The sequence below is a fragment of the Odocoileus virginianus genome, chromosome 30, assembly GCF_023699985.2.
Source record: "Odocoileus virginianus isolate 20LAN1187 ecotype Illinois chromosome 30, Ovbor_1.2, whole genome shotgun sequence".
NCBI classification, from domain to species: domain Eukaryota; kingdom Metazoa; phylum Chordata; class Mammalia; order Artiodactyla; family Cervidae; genus Odocoileus; species Odocoileus virginianus.
This window is the reverse complement of record NC_069703.1, coordinates 28,882,435-28,897,555: the sequence shown is the minus strand read 5'-3', so window position 1 is coordinate 28,897,555 and position 15,121 is coordinate 28,882,435.

The following is a 15,121-nucleotide window of genomic DNA, read 5'->3' as shown; positions in this document are numbered from 1 at the left end:
CTAAGTTGTTAAAAAAAAAAAAAAAAACACAACACTGGGCTTCCAGGGTGGCTCAGTGGTAAAGAATCCAACCACCAATGCAGGAGAAGCGGGTCCGATCCCTGATCCTGGAAGGTCTCACCTGCCGCAGAGGCACTGAGCCCGCGCGCCCCAAGTACTGAGCCTGTGCTCTGGAGCCCGGGAGCCGCTACGACTGAGCCCGCGGGCCCAGAGCCCGTGGTCAGCAATCAGAGAAGCCACCACCACAAGGAGCCTGCCCACCGCAACTGGAGCGGAGCCCCCACCCGCGCAACCAGACCCAGCACAGCCAACAAATAGATTATTTTTAAAAGTAAAATAAAAACCCTGAAACGTCCAAGCCCTGACCACATGGCCTCCCCAGCCCAGCCTGCCCGTCTCCTCTCTCACTTCCCTAGCTCTCCCCGCTTACAGACTGGCTAGACCACTCACGGGTCTCCCCAAACGTCACCCCCACCACAGTGTACCCCGTCATTCCCTGGGCAGAGGCCACAGCCCCCCCTCTATCCTCAGGTTCACTTCCAGACTACAAATCACTTTGATTCTCAGAGCTTCCGTCTCCCATCCGGAAAACGGGAAGAAAAAAGTGCCCCTCTCAAAGGGCTGCTGCGGCGTGAAATCAGAGCACGCAGGAAACGCTGAACCCTGCGCCGGACACGCGAGCTGAGGCGATCGGGGCGGCGGGGCTGGGGGCGGGCGCTCTGGCTCCAGGGCCCTTGCTGGAGGCTCCCGGCACGTGGCCGCCGGGGTCACGTGCAGAACCATTTGATCCTGGTGTTGAACCGGAGCCCAGGAAGAAGGGTGTGTGCGCCGGGCAGGGAGGCGCGGTCGGCGGGTGGATTAACCTCAACCGGCCCCGCTCAGATGATGGCGGAGGATGGGGGGCAAGGGAGGGGTGAGGTCAGCGTGTGATGTCAACCTGCGCTGACTGGCTGACCGGTCAGAGGGAGGGGCTGAGGGACGAAGCGGGGAGTCCGACACGAGCGTGCTGGGGAAGGGTTAGGGTTTCAGCCCTGAGAGGACTCACCCGGGCACGCAAGGCAAGGAGCAGCGCAGTTACTGAGCGCTTTGTGTGTGTCTGGGCTTCCCAGGTAGAACTAGTGGTAAAGAACCGCCTGCCAAGGCAGGAGACGCAAAAGACTTGAAATCGACCCCTGGCTGGGGAAGATCCCCTGGAAGAGGGCCTGGCAACCCGCTCCAGCACTCTTGCCTGGAGGATCTCATGGACAGAGGAGCCTGGCGTGCCAGTCCATGGGGTCGCAGAGTCGGACACAACTGAATAACAACGTGCAGTAGGTGAAAACACTGAGGCTCAGAGAACTGAAGTGACTCGTCCGAGGTCACCCGGCTGGCAGGCAGCAGAAGGAAAACTCCAACCCAGAGGCGAGCCCTCTCCTCTCTGGAGCCGGCGGGGTAGACTCAATGCCAGAGACGGCGCTCGGCCTTCTTTCCAAGCTCAGGGGGCAGGATCCTGCGAGCCCGAGCCCACCTTCCATTGACCGCCTCCTCCCACGCCCTCCGCTTGGGGCCTGAACCACAACCTCGGGAGAGACCGGCAGCCACTGCCGCCCTCCTGGGAGGGCAGGGGAGGGTCGAGAGACCCCCGCAAATGGCGGAGGGGGGGGCACAGTCAGAGCTACCTCAAGCTTCTCCTCGGACTCCCCTCCCCCTTCCTTTCCGCACAAAACAGTGTGACTCGCAGTGCCTGGCGCGCTGGGGAAGCGTGAGCGTGTGCACGGGGGTGGGCGGGGGCGACCACGTGCAGAGGCACGTGCCCGTGGGTGGGCGGGGCGAGCACGTGCACAGGCACGTGTCCGTGGGTGGGCGGGGCAGCACATGGGGTGGGCAGGGCAAGCACGTGCACAGGCACGTGCCCGTGGGTGGGCGGGGGCGAGCACGTGCACGGGGTGGGCGGGGCGAGCACATGGGGCGTGCACGTGCACAGGCACGTGCCCGTGGGTGGGCGGGGGCGAGCACGTGCACAGGGTGGGCGGGGCAAGCACGTGCACGGGGTGGGCCGGGTGAGCACATGGGGTGGCGGGACAAGCACGTGCTGGCGCTCACACCCGGGCAGGGGCGGGGTGAGGAGGGGGGTGTGTGTGTGTTAGCAGAGCTTCCGGGGCAGAAGGCCCGGGTCTCAGCCCCGGCTTTGCCACTTGCTAACTTTGGATAAGTTTTCTCCAGTAAAACCCAAGAAATCCAGACTAAGGAGAGCCTCCATAAAAGAGGACTGTAAGAGGGCAGACGCCGCTGCAGTGCGCGTGGTGGGGCGCTATGGCGCCCGGGAGAATGCGCTGACTGTAGATGCTGCAAGCCTCTCGAGAACTGGGCAAAATGAGGTTTTCTTTTATAGCGAGGAGCAAACAAGGCTGCAAGGATCAGGTGTGGGAAGATGGATGAAAGGCTGGGGGGCGGGAAGGAGGGTACTGTTCTACCCTGAGGCCGGCCTATCCTCAGGAAGGGTGGGGGCCACAGATCAGGGGTAAAAAGCATTTTGTTCTGATTGATCAGCAGAGACAAGTTATTCAGCTCATCATTTATCCAGCAAAGAATGGGAGTTGAGAGGGTCTGAGTCTGGCCTTGTCACGGAGAAACCAGCGGGGCATTCGTGAGTCTTAGCCATATGGGTGAGAGGAGGCCTTCCCAAGTGGCCTAGTGGTTAAGAAACCGCCTGCCAATGCCGGTGACATAGGAGACGCGGATGCCATCCCTGGGTCCGGGAAGATCCCCTGGAGGAGGGCATGGCAACCCGCTCCAGGGTTCTTGCCTGGAGAACCCCATGGACAGAGGAGCCTGGCGGACTGCGGTGCATGGGGTCGCAAAGAGTCGGACACGACTGAAGTGACTTAGCACAGCGCGCACAGAGGCGCGCGCGCGTGAGAGGGGCTCTGCACAGCAAACCACTTTCTGAAAGAAGAGGGAAGGGGATTTCTTTTTCTTTGGGAACGAAGATCCTGCATGCTGCATGGCACCGCCAAAAAAAAGAGAGCAGTTAACTTCTTCCACCTGGTAGGGGTTTCAGTATCTACAAAACAGCTCAAAAGACATGGCTCAGAATATTACATATATAGCTCATAAGGTGGAACTGAAGATCCTGAGTTTGTTTTATCTCTAAACTATTATTTTTCCTTGTATGACTATTTTTCTTTGATTCTACTTTTTTTTTCCTCTCATTTCTCTGATTAAATTGGCTCTTTGGAACTCAGAGAAGGCCTAGGAGGCCAAAGCTTTTCTACAAACAAGAGGCAGGGGATACAGCAGGGTCCTGCTCAGTCACAATACCTCTCTCGACTCCTACATTCATTCATTCAGCACCTACCATGAGTTGCATCCTGTCCTGGGACCAGCAGCACAGCAGTGAACAAGACAGAGGGACTGAACCCTCCAGGATCCTAGTGTAGTTGGGGGAAGGGTGCAGGACAGACAGTTATCAGCACAAATAAGCAGGGCTGCCAGATAAACTACAGGACACCCAGTTAAACTTGAACTTCAGATAAACAGTGAATAACTTTCCATGTCCCAAGCAATATTCTGGGGTAATTATCCATTGTTGATCTGAAATTCAAATTTAACTGCATGTCTTGGGTTTTTCCATCCCTGCATACTTTCAGTTAGTAACAAGCTGAGGAAACTAAGCCAGTGTGACTGCAGTGTTACAAAGTGACGGGGGCTGGGTCTACCTTAGCCGTGTTGTCAGGGGAGCTGAGGCCTGAATCAGAAGGGAGGCCCCCAGCCCAGACTCCACCTCTAACCCATTCACCTCCGATTTCTTCCTTTCTTCAGCTGCATCCTGGCTTCTTAAGGTTAGACTCATTATCACTATTAAAAGAAAAATCTTAGGGACTTCCCTAGTGGTCCAGTAGTTAAGAATTCAGCTGCCAATGCAAGAGACGGGGGTTCGATCCCTGGTCTGGGATCTAGAGCCCGTGAACTGCAACAAGAGAAGCCACTACAATGAGAATCCTCAGCACTGCAACTGGAGAAAGCCTGCACGCAGAAAAAATTAAAAAAGAAAAAAAAAAAACACCTTAGACTTCTTCCCAGGAGCCAGGCAAAAGCAGAGAGATTCAGAAACATCTGTAACAGGGTGGCCTCAAAAGAAAATCTTTGAACAAAGTTCAGAACAGAATCAAGCAGTGAATTCATCAGCTGAACGCAAACCCAGACACTGCAACGCAAACCTGACTTGAGAAATGGGGACGACATAAACTGAACTCACAGGAGCCAGGCTATATAACCACTCACGTTTTAGGTGATGGGAAATCTTGTTCACGAGATTATAAGGGGACTCATGTACCAGCAAGGTCACGGGCAAAAGCCTATATCTAAGCCCGAGGTTTCTGTGGACATGAGAGAATCTTAGAGGAGATGATTACCCCAGAATGGCTTGGGAAGTCAACCCCAAATTTTCTTGGGGTGGCAAAATCCTGGGCATATGAGCCCACATCCCTTAAGCATGATAAGAATTGAGGTTTTTTTTTAAAGAGATTAAAAAATATATTAGTGACATATTTGTGTTAAGAAATAACAGGTGCTGGTACTTTCCTGGTGGCCCAGTGGCTGAGACTGTGTGCTCCCAATGAAGGAGGCCCAGGTTCAATTCCTGGTCAGGGAACTAGATCCCACATGCCGCAACTTGAAAGATACCTCGTGCCGCAGCTAAGACCCAGCTCAGCCAAGTAAGCAAATAAAAATATATATTTTTTAAAAGGAGATAATGGGTGCCAAAGTATATTAGATGCAGCAAGAGCATCCAAACTCTCTTAGAAACTTCATTTAATCTCATGTTAAATTCCTCAAATTCCTAAGAAAACAAAAATCGTGGCCATATGTGAGTATAATTATAATGCTACATTGCTTTCCAATCTTAGAGGCAAAAAATTTTAGAAGACTCATAATGAAATCAAATAGAGATAATGTCCAAGATTAAAAAAAAAAGAAATGCTTGAAATCTTAAATATTTGTAATATTTAAAAGAATATGCTCTATGGGAATAACAGATTCTTCTTAAATTTCTAATTTAACACGCATAAATGAATCATTGATTGATTTAGACTTCTGATTTTCAAGTCAAAATCTTACTAAATTTGTCAACAGTACTAGAATAGCTGAGAATTTAAATTCACCATATTTATAAATGTAATTATTAGGTTTCTAAGATCTATTTAAGTGCTTGAGTGTTTTGTCATTAAAGCAAGTAAAGTATTTTAAAAATAAATAATATATTAAATTTACATGTAGTTTAACATGTTTGAGCATATTTAATTAACCATTAATTATGTTTATAATTAATTCCAAACATTCATCTAATGTCCCCTTAAAATTATTTTCAAAGTTGCTATATCCATAAAAGAAGTTTTTTAACCTAACTCAAAGGCCAAACGTGAGAGTGTTGGATTTATAAGTAGAATAAATTGAACATCATAAACTAATAATTTTTTAAAAGCAAAGGGGAGTCCGAAGACTTTTCTACTCAGAAAGCTACCCTCAAGAGCACCAAAAGCTCACACTGACATTCATGTAACAATAACTATGGAAATTAAAATCAGGCCACCCACTCGCACTGTCCCAGTGATTGTCGGAGGTCCCCGACTGTCCGGAGGGACTGGGCCCTCAGCAAGGCCCGGGGCTCCGGGCTGCTCGCCACCTCCTCCGGACGCCCGTCCTCCTGGCCTCAGCCCTCCTGGGTGAGTCCCGCCCGCCAGTGGCAGCAGCAGCGACTCCGGGCCGGGGGCTTTAGGTGACTCGTCTCGTCTCATCCTTACAACGATCGCGTGAAGGAGATGTTTTCAGTCGCCTGCATTTTCAGCTGGCGGCGTGGGCACAGGCGGCCGACTCCAGGGTTCTCCCTGCTGCGTCACGGCCAGCTCCCACGAAGGCAGCGGCCCCTCCAGTGACCGCCTCAGAACGGGCCTCCCTCTGAGCGCCGAGGCGGAGGGTTTTGTGTCCTTGGCGCCCCTGTCGGAAGCTGGGCATATGGCGCAGCCTTTCACAGCTGCTCAGAAAGGCGCTGGCGTGAGATTTCTACCCAGGAGAGGGGCAGAAAGACCCCCAAGCCCCACGGCTTCTAGAACTCACCCCTGACAGTCTTTCGACCTCCAACCTGCCCCCGAGGCCGGCTCCACTGTGCCCCCTGGACGCCCGTCCCGCCACTCGGAGCGCAGCTTCCCACCTGCTCTCGGGCGTCCCTCCCACCTGCCACGCCTGCAGCGGAGAGCTCTGCTCCCCGCCGCCCGGAGGATGCAGCCAGATTACCTCTGCTCTGGCACTCGCGGCCTCCATAGCCTAGCCCCGGACGGTCCTCCTGGCCTCATCCCCGAAACGTCCCCCCACAGCCGACCCAGAGCTTCCACGTTCCCCTTCCTTGGCTGTGCTCTGCCTCCTGACAGAAAGGCCCCTCCCCCCCCCGCTTGTCAAACTCCTACCCAACCTTCACAGGTGAGCGCAAAGGCCACCTCTTCCAGGAAGCCTTCCCTTCTTTCCTTCGCTTGAACTGACTTTTCCTTTCTCTGTTGAAGCAGAGGCTGTACATACCAGTCAGACTCCTAACAGCACTTGCATCTCTGCCTGAAGATTTTCTTTATGAGCAGACAGCAGGCCAGGAGTCCTGGGAACTACCCCAGCCCCCACCCAGACGCAGCCTTCTACCTGTGATTCAGTGGGAGGGTGGAGGGTGAACACCGCAGCCCCCTCACCCCTCGCTGGAATAACTGAGTTGATGCTCAGGCGCTCAGTCGTGTCCGACTCTGCGACCCCATGGACTGCAGCACGCCAGGCCTCCCTGTCCTTCACCGGCTCCTGGAGTTGCTCAAACTCATGTCTGCTCAGGGCTGTACAGGCTACAGTAGCCCACCAAGGTGAACCAGTTTATGCCACTCTCCTTACTAGCTCCTTGTCGTTTATGCATTAGTTCCTCATTCTCCTACCAGTATTTTCTGGGCCTGCCTCTCAAACAAACAACTTGTGCTGAAGTGCTGTCACAGGACGTGCTTCCCAGGGACCCCTCACTAGGCCATCCGTGCATCCTCACTCTGGTGCTTAGCTGATGCCTTTGCTGCAGCCCTACTCAGCAGAGGCCTTGTGTGACGACCATTAAAACCACAGGCAACGCATATATATGGAATTTAGAAAGATGGTAACGATAACCCTATATGCAAGACAGAAAAAGAGACACAGATATATAGAACAGACCTTTGGACTCTATGGGAGAAGGCGAGGGTGGGATGATCTGAGAGAACAGCATCGAAACATGTATATTATCAAGGGTGAAACAGATCACCAGTCCAGGTTGGATGCATGAGACAAGTGCTCGGGGCTGATGCACTGGGATGAACCAGAGGGATGGGATGGGGAGGGAGGCGGGAGGGGGGTTCAGGATGGGGAACACATGTAAATCCATGGTTGATTCATGTCAATGTATGGCAGAAACCACCACAATATTGTAAAGTAATGAAACCATGGGCAAGTGACTCACTTCCCTGGTGGCCCAGTGGTTAGGACTCTGCGCTCCCAATGCAGGGGCCAGGGTTCCATCCCTGGGCAGAGAACTGGATCCCACATGCCAACTAAGTAAGACCCAACACAGGCAAGTTAAACAAATAAATATATTCTAAAAGTTTTTTTAAAAATCACAGGCAAGATGAATGCAACACTTTCTACTTTTTTGTTAGCCCTATATATGTATTATTTCATTTAAACCATGACAACCTGGGAAGTAGGATCATGGTTATCCCATTTCACAAATGAGAAAATCAAGACTCGAGTAAAATGACTTGTCCAAGATCTCGAAAGTCAGCAAGTGTCAGACCTGGGGCTTAAATCCAAGAGAACTGCCTCTAGACATGGGGAATTTAACCATCTCATGGGGTGTAGCAGGAATAATTATATGTCCAGGTAGTCCAGGACATAGGTCCACCCATAGTCCATAGGTGTCCACCTGTGTCCAGGTAGTTACGAACACCTGGGAAGCATTCTTAAAAAGGGTGTGTGTGCATGCACCTTCTCCTGCCCAGCCCGATGCGTGGCACATACTCAGTGACTATTTATCTCAGTGATTATTTATTAAGTGCTCTATTAGTGACACTTATAATTTATTAAGTGACGCTTATTATTTATTAAGTGTCAGAGTGAATCAACAACCAAGGCCCACGGGGCCAAGGCGTTATGACAAGACTGGCGAAAAGGATGAAGCCCAAGGGCCCTGCTCTGCTCTCGGTCGGCTCGGGCAGGCCACTGACACTCTCTGGGCCTCGCTGCCCCTTCTCTGGGTTCCCAGGTGGCTGAGTGGGTAAAGACTCCGCCTGCAGTGCAGGAGAGGCAGGCAGGTGAGGGCTCCATCCTCAGTTGCCCCGCTGTCCAGGGAGACAATCTGGATCTGACAATCTGAATCCCCTCTAAGGATTCACACCGAATCCCTGGACCCTGACCCCACCCCGCTGTGGGAGATAGGGTCCCAAAAACTAGAGAAAGGAGCCGAGTGAGGCTGGGCTGAGGCAGGAGGCATCCTTGAGCGATCAGCTTCTTGCAGGTGAGGTGAGGAAGAAAAACAAAAACAAAAACAAGAAAGCCTCCCTCCTTCCTGCTTCTAAAGTGGGGGTCTGGCGCCACCTCGTGGCCGCCACCTCTTCCAACCTCCACCTTTTCTCGTCTGCATCATCTTTCCCTAGACTCCACTGTTGCCCTGGGGAACTCCAGAGCACTTCCACTCTCCTCACCAAATATGCACCTACTGTGCCCAGGCCCCAGGGCTCAACCCAGGAGCGACGATCACAGACGACGTTCCAACAGTTCCTGCCTAACAGTTTAGAAGCGTCTGGACCAGCAATTCCAGTAGAAATATAATGCAACTCACAAGTTCATGACTCATGTGTACTTTTAGATTTTCTAGTAGCCACATTTCAAAATTGATAGGTGAAATTAATTTGAATAATATTTAATATAAACCAGTAAATCCAAAATATTATCATTTCAACATGTAGTCAATATGTTTTCAATTACCTTTTCTTTTTCTTACAAACTGTTTGAAATCTCACAGAGACTTCACAGAGCATCTCAGTTTGGACTAGCCAGATTTCAAGTGTTCAGTGGCCCTGGATGTCAGCAGCTACCTACCATGCTGGGCAGCACAGGTCTACACAGACCAGTCAGCCCCCTCTGGCCCTTGGCAGCTCTTCAGAGATTTGACCCATCATATCTTCTTCAGGGTCTGCATTTGTAGCTTGCTTTAGAGGCGTGGAAGGAGTAAGAGACCAGGTTCCTTCCTCCCACTGAGCTGGGTTTGAATCTCAGCACTTAGGGACAGGACCACCTGCAAGTCATTTCACCCTTTGAAATGTAAAAGGAGGCTGCCTCTGGGGCTGTAGCAAGAATGCCTGGCAAGGACATGACCCATAAATGGGGTGGTGACCCCAGCGTCAGAGCCTTAGCCCACTTTTTGGCACGGTTGCACGCCTGTGTGCTCAGTCACTTCAGTCATGTCCAACTCTTTGGAACCACATGGATCGTAGCCCACCAGGCTCCTCTGTCCATGGGATTCTCCAGGCCAGAATCCTGGCATGGGTTGCCCTTTCCTTCTCCAGGGGATCTTCCTGACCCAGGGATCGAACCCATGTCTCTCATGTCTCCTGCATTGGCAGGCAGATTCTTTACCACTGGCGCCACCTGGGAAGCCCTCTGGCATGGTTAAGGATGGTTAGTTTTACAAGTCGATGTGGCTCCCCACTTGTCTACTCAGACACAGACTAGGTGTTGCTGTGAAGGTATTTTTTAGATATGGTTAACATTTAAATCCATAGATTTCATGTGAAGCAGGTTGCCTTCCCCACCACCACCACCTCACACTGTGGACGGGCCTCATCCAATCAGTTGAAGGCCTTTTGAGCAAAGACTGAGGTTTCTGGAAGAAGAAGAAATTCTGTCTCAAGAATACACCAGGGACTTCCCTGGTGGTCCAATGGCTAAGACTCCATGGCCCCAGTGCAGGGCCCTGGGCACGACCCCTGGTCCGGGAACCAGATTCCACACACGACAACTGAAGATCCCGCATACTGCAACTAAGACCCAGTGAAGCCAAATAAATATCTTTAAAAGGGGGAGGTGGGGACTTCCTGGAGGTTCCGTGATTCATCAGAGTCCGCCTCCCAATGCCGGGCACACGGGTCTGAACCCTGGTATGGCTCACAGACTACGAGGCTTCTAAGCCCTCTCTCCACACTACTGAGCCCAGGCCACAGCTAGAGAGAAGCCTGCAACGTCGATGAAAGCACCCGCATGCCACAGCAACTCAGACCCAATGCAGCCAAAAAAAAAAATACATCACAGAAACCCTGCCTGAATGTCCAACCTGCAGATTTCAGACTCGAGGCTTCGGCATCAACTCTCCCCGAATTGCCAGCCAGCCTGCCTACTTGACAAACTTCAGAATGGCCAGCCCCCACAACCGCATGAAGCAATTCCTTAAAATAAATGTCTGTAGGTGACAGTCGTCCCGGAAGGCTTTGAAGGGTGAGTATAGAGCAGGACACAGGCCCCTCATTCTGAATGCCTGTGGTATTAGCGGCTGAAGAACAGCCTTGCTCCGGCCGCTGGCGTAAATATAATAGTGCAACACCCCAGCCCTGTAACTGTAACTGTGTTAGTTGCTCAGTCGTGTCTGACTCTTTGTGACCCCATGGACTGTAGCCCGCCAGGCTCCTCTGTCCATGGCATTTTCCAGGCAAGAATAGTGGAGTGGGTAGCCATTCCCTTCTCCAGGGAAGCTTCCTAACTCAGGGATCGAACCTGGATTTCCTCATTGCAGGCAGATTCTTGACCATCTGAGCCACCAGGGAAGCCCCAGGCCTGCCCTCCCCGTCAGTGAGATATCCAGCAGGACCAAGGGCTGGGACGGAAAGAGAATGAATCCCGCATCCCAGAGCCTGTCCTTCACTGACCGGCCAGCGACCCCTTCCGAGGCGGTGGGATGAGAGGGTGGCCTTGGCTGGGGAAAGGGGCTACAAGGGCCCGAACAGAGACCCAGGGTGTGGGGAGCTGCTCTTGAGGGCAGAGTTGGGGGTTGAGGAGGTCCCTGGGCCCAGAGAAGCTGCCTTGGGGACAATGACCCAGGCCCCATCACCTCAGCACTCTGGCCTCTTGTCAGAACTCCTGCTGAATTCAGCCCTGCGTGGCAGGCAGAGTGGTCTTCCTAAAGCATCTGCCACATCGCTGCCTCTGCTGTGACGGCCCAGGCCCGTCACCTCACTGCTCTGGCTGGCCTCGCGTCAGAACCTGTGGACTTTGGCTCTCGTGACAGCCGCAGCGATTTTCTAAAGCACGCATCAGGTCATTGCCGTGTGTCAGGGTCCTTCCCCAGCTTTCCTGTGACCTTGAGATAAAATCAGGTCCTTTGTGGGACATAAGATAAGGCCTGGTGTGACGCGGCCGTGGCAGCCAGCCTCTCCGCACCCCCAGCGCGGCCAGAGGGAGCTCCCGCGTGTCCCTCCCTCTGCCACCAACACCCTTCCCGTCCTCCGCTCCCCATGGCCCGCCCGCCCCTCCAGGGCCACCCAGCTCCACGCCCTTGGTCTGCAAGGCAGCCCGCGTCCCCTCCTCTGGGCGGGGCCCTGCTCAGCGGCCCCTCCAGAGCTTCCATGTTTGAGGATTTTAGACACAGCCGTCTGCTTGGGTGGCTCCAGGGGGGCCTGAAGATGATCACAGGGCCCCCCGCTCCTGCCCTCCCCTCCCTCAAGGCCACGACTGTACCGGGGGGGGGGGGGGGGCGCTGTAGCAGCTTTCGGACCACCTGGTGCCCAGGATGGCCTGGCACCCAGGGCCTCACTGAACCATGTCCGCTGCTCCCTACGCTGGGGCGCTCCACCTGCAGTCTGGCTGGGACACCCTGCACCCATCCTGTGCTTCTCTGAGTCTCCTCAGCTTGTTAGAACTCTGCTTTGATTTGCAAACTGTGAAGTCCTGGGCAATGTGAACGGGGACTGATGCCAAAATCTTGGTTCCCTGTTCATCAGCGCTGAGAAGACATAAGGAGACAGATTGGGGGGAAAATAAAAAAGGAAGCGTAGCTTTATTCTTTACCAGGCAAAGGGGACACCAGCTTGCTAGCGCCTCAAGAAATGTGCCCTCTGCCCTGGGGAACAGGGGAGACTTCATATCCTCGGGAAGGTCTTGCTTTTTTTTTCCTTTTGCAGAACTTCAAACCAGCCACAGCTGACATCAGGTAACTCGATTAACTGGGGTTAGTCTTTTCTGAAGTTATCAGCCCATGACCTTCTTTCTGCAGTGAAGAGTGCTAGGAGGGACTGTCGGGGGTGAAGAATGCAGGCGCAGAGTGTAACTCAGTGGAGTCGGAGGTGACCGGCTTTGTGAAGGGCACGTCCAGCTACAAGTGTTCGTTAGTTGTTGTTTACTCATTAGGTCGTGTCCAGCTCTCTGCGACCCCATGGGCTCTAACCTGCGAGGCTTCTCTGTTCACGAGATTCCCCAGGCAAAAATATTGGAGTGAGTTGCCAGTTCCTTCAGGGGATCTTCCCAACCAGGCATCGAACCCGTGCCTCCTGCATCGGCAGGCGGGTCTTTACTGCTGAGCCACCAGACACGCCCAAAGAATAACCAAGATTGCTCAGCTCTCTCAGGCCTGTTTGTGTTCTTTGCCTGGCCTGTTCATTATTTCCTTGTTTATCAGAAAAGAAGGGCTTCCCAGGGGGCTCAGTGGCAAAGAATCTGCCTGCAAGGCAGGACATGCGGGCTTGATGCAATGCATTAGATCCCTGGGTCTGGAAAATTCTGTGATGAAGGAAATGGCAACCCACTCCAATATTCTTGCCTGGGAAATCCCACCGACTGAGGGAGCTGGGCAGACTACAGTCCATGGAGTTGAAAAAGAGTCAGACAACTTAACGACTAAACAACAATCAGAAAAGTCTCATTTTTATTTAAGAAAAGTCTCACGTCTTTTTTTGCTGCAACAGAATGAATGTGACACACTGCAGAGGTTTTTAAAGTGTGTTGTTAAATAACACATACAGTTTGAAGGCTGTTTTTATAAAACTTAACTATATACAGGCGTAGAAAATAATTGCCGTCTACTAGAACTTGAGTCTGTGGTCCTGATGCGCTAAGCATTTTGCTCAGTATCAGCTGGTTATTCCTTACAACCCTGTGGGCTGGGTACTGCTAGGATCTCCTGTACAGAAGAAGAAAGCGAGGCCCAGAGACGTCCCCTGCTTCTGAGGAGCTGAACTGGACTTGACCCCAGGTTTGCCAAGTCCAAAAGCCACGCATGCTTTCACCTCCAGGCTGATCGGTGCCTCTGTGCAAATTAGGGATATTATTAGCTCCCAGCTCATAGGGCTGTTAGGAGGATTAAATGAGCTAAGAGGTGTCAAGCCCTTAGAGAAGTTTCTGGCACGGCCCGAGGGCTCAGTAAGCACAGTCGCCTACAGCAGCATCTCATTGCCTCTGCGTGGGCCCTGTGAGATCACCCACCAAAACGTTCACAGTGGCCATCCCTGTCCTGGGGTCACGGGAGACCTTTTTTAAAACTTCTTCCAAAATGATCAGGTAGGGGAAGTCTCTGGCAGTCCAGCGGTTAGGACTGCGAGCTTCCAGTGAAGGGGGGCACAAGTTCGATCCCTAGTTTGGAAACTAAGATCCTCGAAGTGGCAGGGCACAGTCAGAAGAACGTTTGACTGTAGTGTGTAATAAGAAATACATACTTTATACTACTTATGTATTTCTTTTTAAATTCTTGCCTGTGTGATGCCCTAAGTGAACCTGAGGACAAGGCAGGCCTGTGAGATATCTGGGTCATCTCCCAGCTCCCCTCAAGGCCTGGCACAGATTGCCCCCCAATATAGGGTCCCAGTAGGGAGCAGCTCAGATGGGCTTCTCCCAGCCCAGCCTCTCCGGCCACTTGCTTGGCAGGAGCCAGAGTGAGTTGGGGGTGTGGGGTGCAGGTTGGAGCCAAAACTGGCCCCAGCTAAGCCTGCCCTTTGCTGGCCTTCCCCAAAAGGCACAATGAGGTGCCCCGTGGCTCTTCCTGGCCCCAGGGGAGCAGCCGTGATGGGTGAGACCTCCGGCCCTGAATCCACCAACAGCTGTGACCACTTCAGCTATTTTAAACCCTTGGGCACCCGGAGGCTCCTGTCCCACCAACCACGCGCTCTGACCCAGCATCACAGGCCCCAAGCCAGGGATGGGAGCCCTGAACCTGGGTCAACCAGGCCTGGGTGGGATTTTTTTTTTTAAGAAGAGGGAATTTGATTTCTTGGGCACTCGCCTTGTGCCAGAGACTGTGCTAGTATCTTCCATGCCTTGTCTCATATCAAATCATCCTGATATCTAGGCTGAGAGGTCACCTTGTTCACTGATCAGGAAGATGAGGGAAATGAGGTCCCAGGTCCCACAGAGGCATGATTGGGTTAGAACCTGGGCTTCCTCGCCCGCCAAGCAGGGGACAGCTTTCCTTCCTGCTCCTACCTGCTTTGCCCCTACCCCCACCTGGCCCCCACACCCCACACACACCCGTGCAAGTTCCTTTCCTGGCTCCGTGCTCATAGGCGCTATGAGACCAACTAAGGGCACATTCTTGAATGTTTCTGTGGCTCAGTTTCTTCATCTGTAAAGTGGCGGGGTGCTTGGGAGCGTATAATGATCTGATTCTAATACATGGAAAGTGCCGCTGGAGCAGCGCCCAGCACACAGGAATGTGTTCAAGGCCTGCTGTCCCTCCTTGTCTCCTGGCAGTCACCACCTTTGCCTGCTTCTCTCTCCCCTGCACCTGTGATGACCCACCCAGACCTCGGTGGGGGTGCAGTACTTCCCCCCATTCTGGGCCCCAGCAGGTGACGTGAGGGTGCTGGATTCTATGATCCCCAGGAAGGTGGGTGCCCTGGCATATGTCCCATATCTGCCACATAGTAGGGGCTCAAAACTAATTTTGGTAAAGGGATGCCCAGACAACAGTCCACCCTGGGGGCCTCAGGGTTAGTTCTGAGCTGCACAAACACTTTGCCATTTTGGCAGGTGGCCCCTCTCCTTTCTGACTGGATGGTGCACCCAGTGGCTGCAGGAACCTATCAAAAGTCACCAGGTCTTCCTAGGTCTGAGC